The following is a 10,341-nucleotide window of genomic DNA, read 5'->3' as shown; positions in this document are numbered from 1 at the left end:
TCTGAGGTGATAGAAAATCTTGAAATTTTGAGAAGACATAAAACGGAAAAATCACAAACAAAATGTGAAAAGAAATATAAAAGAGAAATAAAGGCCGGAAGAACAAAAATAGAGATGGAAGGAGAAGATTCAAGAAGTGCCCTCAGTCTCAGTTTATAGAACGTATTATTGGAATCTGAAATGTCCTAGGTCATTGATTCCTCTTGACATTTTTGAGCCACAGCAGAGGTGAGTTAAGAAGAAACTTTTATCTTTCGGATATGCTGTGAAAAACTAACATGAATGTCAGAATAGAAGATTCACTGAACTAAGAAGGGAGGAGTATAGGATTAGTGAGAAGAAAGTAACGAAAAGTAGAAATTGTAGATTGTTTCAGTCCTTTGGGATTAGTGAGAGGGTAAAGGAACTGTGGTCTTCACAGGAGAAAAGGAGCTTGATTCTGTTGGAAGAGGAGACGAATTTGGAGTCAGGAATGGAGGAGAAACTTCAAAACTCAGGACAGTGTGGATATTGGAGTATGCCAATCTGTGACAAAGGTCACCATTTAGCGTGAACGAAGGCTGGTAGGAAATCACAAACATGATGTCTAGGACCCAGCACAGTGGGTGAGAGAAAGAACTTACTTGATCTAAAATACTTAATTATTTAAGGAATTGGTTAGGTTAAATCTACACTGAATTGAGCACCCCGTTTTTTTTAAAGGATATTCAAATATAGATATTTTAAATGTGTATTATGCATGATCTATTATATTCATAATATATGAGATATTAATTACATATTCTAATATATTTACATATTTATATATAGACACAAGTATACTAAGGCTGATTTTATATTTCGTCTGGCTTCAGGTATGAATTTTCTTTGACATTTTACTTTCCCTTTTCTTTGTGTAATTACCCCATAAATGCCTAAACATGATTACTCCTAAATTATACCAAAAATACACGGTATGACTAGAGCTGTTAAGATTGTTGAGACCGTGGTGGGGATGAGAACATACTAAGATAAAATCTTACATTTTCTTTCATATTCTGAAGTTCAAGTGGACATATGACTTGTTCTGATATATTCTTACTAATGTAGTTTCTAGACTATATTAAGTGAAATACTTTTCTATGATGGAGCAAGGCTACAGTTCTTATTTTTCTGATCAGTACCTAAGTCTCTTCCCCAGGTAGTTAAGAGGCTAAGATAGGACTGACTTGGGCCTGCAGTGGAGTCTGACTGATGACCTTGCCTTTTGCTTATCTGAGAGGAAGTTCACAGGGAAACATAAAAACAAACATGAAAACATCATCTAAAAGGATAGAAAATGAGAAGGGATTAGGCAAAGAAAAAAGAAAAAAGAAAAAAAAAAAAAACAACACAAAAGGAATGCAAATAGAGTCCAGATTGACCATGAAGGAGTTACAATTCTACATAGAGAATGTCACAAGTTCCCCAGAATAGTTCTGACCCTAAGACCAGGCCACCCAGCATGCTTTGCTCTTATTTTAATGCAGTCAGTTTGGCTGTGTTATGCATTTATTCATATTGTTAATATGAAAAGGAAAAAGACAGTTAAGATTTTCTGTTGTTTCTATATATTGGAATTTTAGGTTTTGGGATTTGAAATATATTCCCAAAATGTAAAACCAACAAACAGAAACACTTGATATCTATCCTGTGTCACTGAATTTGAAACCATGTATTTAATGTGTCCCATTCTGCAATTGGGCCTAGTGGACTGAAATGACCTCCAAGCCTCACAATCGTTTTGTTCCTATATGGAATCCACATATAGGATTCCTTTCCCTGGGAGGACAAGAATCCTCCCAGGGAAACTGCTCTGCATCGATGGGTTTCATCCTGCTTGGATTTTCTAATGTTCCTGACTATAAGGATTTCTTTTCGGGGTGTTTCTGATCATCTATGTGATCATTCTGATGGGAAATAGCCTCGTTATTATAATAACCAGGGTGGATTTTTACTTCAGACCCCTATGTATTTTTTCCTTGAGGACCGACCTTCTTCGGAAATATGTGTCAATCACTGTTCCAAGATTGTGAATAGATCTTTGCAGACAAAATAGAAAAAAATTTTTCTGGCCTGTGCAACTCAAATGTATTTCTTTCTGGTCTTGCGAGGTACAGACTGCTTTATTCTGACCGTTATGGCTTATGACAGGTATGTGGCCATTTGCAACCCATTGCTCTACCCTCTCATCATGAACAATTGGCTGTGTATTAAATTGGCAGCAGGCTGTTGGATGACTGGAATTACAGGACATGTAGGCTTCACCTACCAGATCTTCTCTCTACCCTTCTGTAGATCTCACCTGTTGAATAACTTTTCCTGTGATGTACCTCCAATACTTAAGCTTGCCTGTGGGGACACTTTGATGATGGAGATGTTGATTGATGTGGTTACTGTTCTAGTTGTAGCTATTCTTTTTATGCTGATTCTTGGATCTTATGTGAAAATAATCTCAACCATCCTGAAGCTGCCATCAGCAATTGGGCGAGCCAAGGCGTTCCCCCCTTGTTCTTCCATCTCATGGTTGTGGCTTTATTCTTTAGATCAGACATCATTACACATTTGAGACCAAATTCTAGTCTTTCAACAGGAATGGGCAAATTTCTTTCTCTTTTTAATGCCATTGTGACACCAGTGTTTAACTCCATAATATATTGTCTGAGAAACAAAGATGTTATGGTTGCATTGAGAAAATTCCTTCTGAAATTAATTGTTCGTGACTATAAAACGTATCTCCATAAAACTGTTTCTTACTTATCACAGTCTCACTACATTAATTTTTGTCGTTCTCCACTACTGGTAGGAATCTTAATTATTCTGGATGAGTGGGTTCATAATATTATCTCACCTAAAATGAATTCTGCTTTAATTTTTAAATCGTAAATTACTTCCAAACTAAATCCAAGGCATTGAAATACCTGAAATAACACATTGGAGTCATTAAAGGTAGACGTTATCAAGGTCATAACATTATCCAATTTTAACACAATGTATTTTTGTACTTTTAGCTCTAAAAAAGATGTTATCGAACCCATCATAAATAAGATGTTCTTATATTGTTTGAAAGCATTATAAAAAATATTGAGAGAATTGCTTTTTAGTATTTTTTAAACAATGTCACCTCTACAGCTGTCAGTCTGTCAGTATGGAATACTGAAACTATGAAAGATTGTGTAGCCATGGAAAAGAGAGTGTATATTGGTGTAAACAGTGTCTGTATTCTAAATTCTATGTTTGGTCAACATATAAACACCTTATTTACTCTTAAAATGTATAAACTTAAAATTTGATTCAACATTACGTATTGGATATCCAGTTTGAGGAGATGAAATAAAGAAGAATAGTTATAAACAGCCACGAAACCCTGTGTGGTCAAGGGATTCTCCTAATCATGTTAACACAGCTTGACATTTTGGATGACGAGAGCAGGTATGGCATGTGTAGATCCAATATAAAAATGGACATTTTTATATTGAGCTACTGAACACTATTTAGTTTTAAAAATATAAAATATTAACTTATTGGCAGTTTGAGCTCTGCTGACTCTGCAGAACGATGGGAAGGCACAGTCATAATTTGTGGCATTTGAATAGAGAAACCCTTTTAAAATTCTTGCAGCAAAAGGTGTGAAGACAGGGCAGGAAGGTGCGGTTATTTACCTTTAGAACATCTCTCTTGAAGGCAACATTTGAAATAGGTTTCTAGAGTGCATAAGGTGTCACATAATGGACTTATGTAGACTAGTTAAAAATGTATAAGCTAATTTATAAAGCAAGCACGATAAGGCCAATAGGTAAAGTAAAATGGAATTTTAAAAAATCTAATCCAAAAGAGTATGGGAAAGAGAGAAAAGAGAATCGACATAGGAGGAGACAAACAAAAGCAAAGATTTTTCAAAAATGTCACTGATATTTTCAAATACACATGTGTGCATTGTATGTTCATTAAGTAAGCACTACAATTAAAAAGCAGAAAATATCACAAAGCCCGTCTCTAATATGTACTATCTACATGAAACACATTTTAAAGCTAAAATATATAGATAATGTAAACCTTGAGGAATAGGGAAACTTTACCATGCCAAGAGTAAGCACAAACAACTTGAGCAGCTGCTGTATCACTACACATAAACAGGTATATTTCATTTACTTGATAGTGTTGATTTATTAGGAAAACATAAACATCATACATTTGCTTCTGCCTGTAATCAGACTCTCAGAATATGGGCACTAACGCTTAAAATATTTACTTGACATTTCTACAATCATAGTAGAAAATCTTCACATCTATGTTTCATTCACCTGAGGAACTCCTAAAAAAACAGTAAGGGAATAGGTAATCTGGACAATATTACTCACAAAAGTGCATGAGATGCACCCTTTTGGGAGCTATTGGTGGGTTTACAAAGATAGCTCATATGCTGAATCTGAGAGCAGGGTTCAGTATTTGACAAACCAGAATGATAATTTTAAATTATACGAGTATTAACAAGTATAATTTTTGATCTTGACAAATCAAAAAGAAAAAAATTAAATGTGTATGATTTTCAGAGATTACATTAGTGGTACATTTATAAATTGGCTATATGTCTCTTTCAGTATCAAAAACTATAAAAAATGTTGTATGCACCTGCTGAAAAATAATTTTGAATTTTTTAAATCTCAAAAAATAACAATATAAACTAAGAACAATTTTAAATATTTCACTAACAATGTTGAAAATTAAGATCATTTAAATATAGTCAAAATCAATGACAATAAAACAGGTATCTTAAATTTTTTGCGATCTCACCATGTTAAGTCAATTAGAAAAATATTTTGATTGAATATGTCAAAGCCTTAACCTGAACAAATATCTTCTTTCCGTAAAATGTTATTATGAGACCTGCACTAGCAAGCACACAAGCAGAGGGAGCTTCAGAAATCACATGAAGCCACGGAGCCCCTTCACACGTGCCCTTTCCTCTGTCACAGGCAGCATTGGAGGTCTGAGACACATCAGCAGCAGGCTTTCCCAGCGCCCTAATTCCCCCTCCATGCAAGACTGCAGGCTTCCTTGAAATGAGAGCTGTGTTAGGAAGACTCTAACTTTTTTAGAGTTGAGAGAGTCAGAGGAGTGGTGGAGGGGTTACCATTCCTCTAGGTCATGTATCAAGCCTGGATTGTCAAACCCGTTAGGACAGTTTCAGACCTTCAGTAAAGAAATTGACTGAGGTCTCCAGAGTAGTGTTAGACTTTACACTACTAGAGCCTGTTGTAACGCCCACTGGTCTTATTTTAGCCCAGAGATATGAGTTTCTTTTATGAGAAATATTTATCAACTTTTTGTTAAAACAAAGCTTTCTTGAACACAAATGCAAAAGCACATGCCCTTAACTGTTCTGAACAGAAAAAAGCAGCTACAACAAATACAGAAGAGAAAGTATGAATTATTTGGTGTCAATATAATTTTGTATTGACATTTTTCATTTATTTTAAAATACCAGAGAATTCTGAGAATTAAGATTCAACAGATATTCACCAAGTAAAGAAGTTGCTAAGCTCAAAATTGGCACTCAAAGCTGAAATTTTGGATTTCTTACTTTCTCGTGATAGGGGAAATTGAAAACAAAACATACAAAAATACTTTGAAGATCATTAAAGCCTACATAAGTGCAGCATATTTGTATTAATAATCCATCGGGTAAATATCTAAAACTTAATTGTACCAAACCTTCATAAATAAGCAAAATAATGGTTTATCTTTATATATGCTTCTATGGCTCACTGCAGAAAATAGATATATGATGCATCAAGGAAGAATACATCTATCATTTTTTTTCCCTAAAACATATCATTTTCTAGAAGCGACTTTCTTATTAAGAATGGAAGAATTAAAATAATAATATACAAATATAGGACTTCTCATTTCTCATTCATTTTTATTTTTTCCCTCATGGGATGGTTCTGTTGACCTTAAAAACAAAGAGCCAGAAGGAGATGCAATAGCATTTATATGAGCTCAAAGAATAGCTGTTTGGGAAACACTGATTCAGGCAGAACCCGAAATAGTGTTCCAGTGATGACATAAAGGCAAGAGGTATTAATGAGAAAGAGAAGGAAAATAAATACATGAACAAATTAAAGTCATTTCTACAGGTACAAATAACCTAAGTTAGCCATGTGTGGTAGTGCTAATTGTAAGGAATCTTTAATTTTCGGTCCTGTAGTTAGATGTCTGTTTTCCTGTTAGCTCTGAAAACAGTTGTTTGGAATACAATATTGCTTTGACCCGATTAAAATGTTATTTTGCCCAAGTCAAATATTCCAAGGTTTCGGGAGTGAACGTTCAAGGCAATTCTTTTGCGTTGGTGGCTCTGACTCCATTTTGAAGTTGCTCCTTCCATATTATTTTTTACAGTTCTTTATACCTAAAAAGGAGAACTAAAAACTTGAAGCCAACGCTTCATTGTTTCATATTTAGGCAAATGTGTGATAATTGTATTTTTTAATAACTTATGCTGTTCAATTTGGATTCCTGTATGTGTCATCTCAGATATTAAAATGAGAATTTTTTAATGAAAACAACTATTCTCACAGATAATGAGTCACTTTAGGTTATAAGAACTAGGCAGAGTTCCTAAAATTATCTCATCTATGCAATTCACTCCATAAGTCATTATTAATTAGTCAATCAATTGATATACACAAAGGTATCAAATACTGCTGCAATGGGATATGACAAATGAAAGTTCTTGAAATAAAATGCCTGGTGATAATGTTCCTTGATCTTGATAGCTCAATTAAAAAGGAATACGATTTCAAAGCAAAGTCCATGCAGAATGAGGAAGAGTTATAACAGTACCCTAGCTAAGGAAAGACACACGCCCATTAAAATGCAAACTACTATTATGTTTGAATTGTCGAGATGGTTAGAATTTAGCATATCTTCACTATTGGACTTCACTGGGAAAATGAAAGGTGAAAGAATTCAAACTTAAAAGAGAAATAAAGTTCATGTGTCTATGGTACACAAATGTTATTTCTAAGCTTTATAAAACATTCAACTTTTAAATATTCTCACATTTGATTTTTTCCTTTTCTTTCCCTTTGTCAGAAATAAGAGATACAAAATCAATGGAGTGGTTAAAGAATCTGTAACTAATTAATTTGCTATATGTACATTCTATGTGGATGTTTAGATAAAGATTTGGCACAGATGTAATGGTTAAAGAATACAATAACCAAAAAAAATTCTTCTAAGTCAGTTTTTTCAAACTCTAGATAAAGTATTAACATTAAAAATCAGTAATATCAAAATCATACCATATGTAGAAGATTCTATGTTATCGAGTCCCAGAGATTATACCTAGCAAGGTAGTATTATTAGCTTTGGCTTTTTGATTACAAGGGTCATAGCACACTACACTGAGACCTCCAGATCCTCATATTTGCCTGCATATCAGGCTTGATTTGTCATGACTGGTACAGAAAAGACTACAGCAAGGAAGAATAAGAAAAAAGTAAGTAAGTGTCTGGAGACTTAGAATCTAATTCTGGTTCTACTACTATGTGTCATCACATCCTCATTTATGAAATCATATCTAGTCTATTTATTACGTTGAATTGTCATCTAAGGCAAATGAGACTGTGCATATTCAGAGCTTTATAATTGCTTACTAAACTTTTATATTTGTTTCTCAGTTACCTGAATGACTAAAATGAAATGTGTTGTATGACTCAGGCAACTTGGATTGGAATGTTAGATTTTCCCATTTCACAACTGTGAGACATTGAGCTCCTTATTTATTTTTATTCTTATTAATATTTAAATTACAAATAGTAGTTACCAGCTAATCAGATTCTTGTAAAGATTGGGATAACACCTGTAAATACCTACTCCATTATCAGCAGATGGTACTCATTTAATAACTGTTCGCTTTCTCTTGCTTTTGCAATTATAGCGCACGTGCGCACACACACACACACACACACACACACAGACAGAAAAGAAGACTTTCATAGTGTGCTATGCACCATTGGAGTAAGCTAAAAATACAATAAAGAGGGCAATGAAAATGCAAAATTAATTTCTTTTACTTTGGCGAATTCTTTAAAGTAATGTAGAGACTTGGAACCTCTTTATGATGCAATGTGTGATTCCATATATCTTCACGTGATTATATATTTTTTTCCTTTAGAGATTTGACTCCACAATTAAATGCTATAATCTAGTACCCATGGTTACTCAATTTTCTTTAAGGAAAACAAGGTGCAGCAAAACATTATAAATAGGTAATTCGATATCCATTGCATTTCATTTGAAAGGAATTATTTCCATTAAAATTTTTTAAAGTACAACTGAGAACTGATGATTACACAGGTAAGACACTGGGAAGACAGCTATAAGGAGTTGGATCTGTTATTCACTGAGTTGGAATGGTAACTTGTCTGCTATTACATGGCATTATTTTGATAGTATACATTGTAACTGGAAAAATAGATTCTAGTTAAAACAATAGTTAAACTAAAGCAAAATCATTATTTAGGATATGATAGATGTCAAATATTGGTTATTTTAAATGGTCACTATTTAGGCTGCATAGGATACACAAAAGCTATTTATAGGAGACGATGCAAACATTTGGAGTTGAGGAATAAACAGAGCAGTCTTCAGAGGAAAACCATGGATTACAGTTAAACCCACACACCTGTTCAGAGAATGGGAGAGACTCAGCAGATGTTTTGTATCCTTTGCATTTGGCGTGTAGGAGGGTAGAGAAAATCTAGAAAAAACATACATTTTCCTTTCAGAAACTGAAGAGAAGTGTATGGACTTGCCCAGTTCTCTGAGAGGACTACAACCAGATTTAGTAGACAATTGCTTAATAAATTTACATGCTTGTTCACTTGTCCACTAATTTTCCTCTTTCTTCAGTAACTATTTACTATGCTGCATTATCTATCTTAGGGTGTTTTTTTCCCATGTGTGAGTATCCTCATCAACTTTTTTATGATTTCCTCAGAAAGTTTGCAGAGAAAAATATCTACACTTAATGAAAGTTTAAGGAGACACTATTTGTAACAAACGACTAAAACAGATTATATTTTGGTGACTGAATTCATCCTGTTGGGATTAGCAGACACGATGGAGTTTCAGATCACCCTCTTTTGGCTGTTTTTTTTCTGTGGTTTGCATACTTACACTGTGGGGGAATGTTGGCATGATCCTCTTAATCAGTGCTGACTTCTAACTTCACACATCCATGTACTTCTTCTTGGCCAACCTGTCCTTTGTGGACGTTTGTTATTCCTCCACCATCACCCCAAAGATGCTGGTGGATTTATCGTCGGAAAAGAAAAGCATCTCCCTTGCTGGCTGCTTTGTGCAATTGTATTTCTTCATCCCCCTGGCCACGACTGAGTGCATCCTGTTCGGGTTAATGGCCTACGACCGTTACGTGGCCATATGCAACCCTCTGCTTTACCCTCTGCTCATGTCCTGGACCATCTGCCTTAAAATGGCAACAGGGGCTTTTACAGCAGGGCTGTTGAACTTCATGGTAAACACAAGTTATGTAAGCAGCTTGCCATTCTGTGGTTCCAATGTCATCCACCACTTCTTCTGTGACAGCCCTCCACTTTTTAAGCTCTCATGATCTGACACACAGCTAAATGAAAGCATCTTTTCCACCTTTGCTGGTGTGAATATGATTGAGGCTCTGCTGGTCATCCTTGCCTCCTACTACTATGTTCTCTTCTCTATCTTTCACATGCATTCGGGGAGGGGAGGCGTAAAGCGGTCTCGACGTGTGCCTCTCACCTGACAGCTATAACTCTGTTCTATTCCACTGCCATCTATACTTATCTGAGACCCAGTTCCAGCTACTCCCTAAGTCAGGACAAAGTGGCTTCTGTGTTCTACACAGTGGTGATCCCCATGTTAAATCCTCTGATCTACAGCCTCAGGAATAAGGAAGTAAAATCAGCCCTGAGGAAAGTGTCATCAACTGGGCTTCCTTTCTGAAGAGTTGTAGAGAGAGAAGGGCAACTAATACTTCAACTGCACTTTATAGCTTGAAAGATATTTTGATATGGTTTTCACAAATATTTTTGAATTTGAGAGTACAGGTATACTATGATTATCTTCATTTTATAACGTGAGGGCTAAGATTCAAAAAGTTAAAGTGTCTTGTTGATGAATACTTGGAAGCGATGACAGAATGAAGAATTTGGAGCTGGTTTTCTGACTCTGGAAACTGTGCTTTCTTAAAGATATCATACTGCTGATGTTGTGTTTGGCCAGGAGGCAGAAGAACCTGGGCATTCTGCTATACAATCT

General features: G+C 35.0%; 1 pseudogene; it reads left to right on the top strand.

Annotated features, from left to right (window-relative positions):
* The first annotated feature begins 9,084 nt into the window (after positions 1-9,084).
* Positions 9,085-10,026, top strand: LOC102879254 (annotated as a pseudogene).
* Positions 10,027-10,341: the final 315 nt, after the last annotated feature.

Source organism: Pteropus alecto, unplaced genomic scaffold (genome assembly GCF_000325575.1).
Source record: "Pteropus alecto unplaced genomic scaffold, ASM32557v1 scaffold6506, whole genome shotgun sequence".
In the NCBI taxonomy this organism is placed as follows: Eukaryota; Metazoa; Chordata; class Mammalia; order Chiroptera; family Pteropodidae; genus Pteropus; species Pteropus alecto.
The sequence above is the reverse complement of the archived record's forward strand: the minus strand, read 5'-3'. Positions and strand labels throughout refer to the sequence as shown.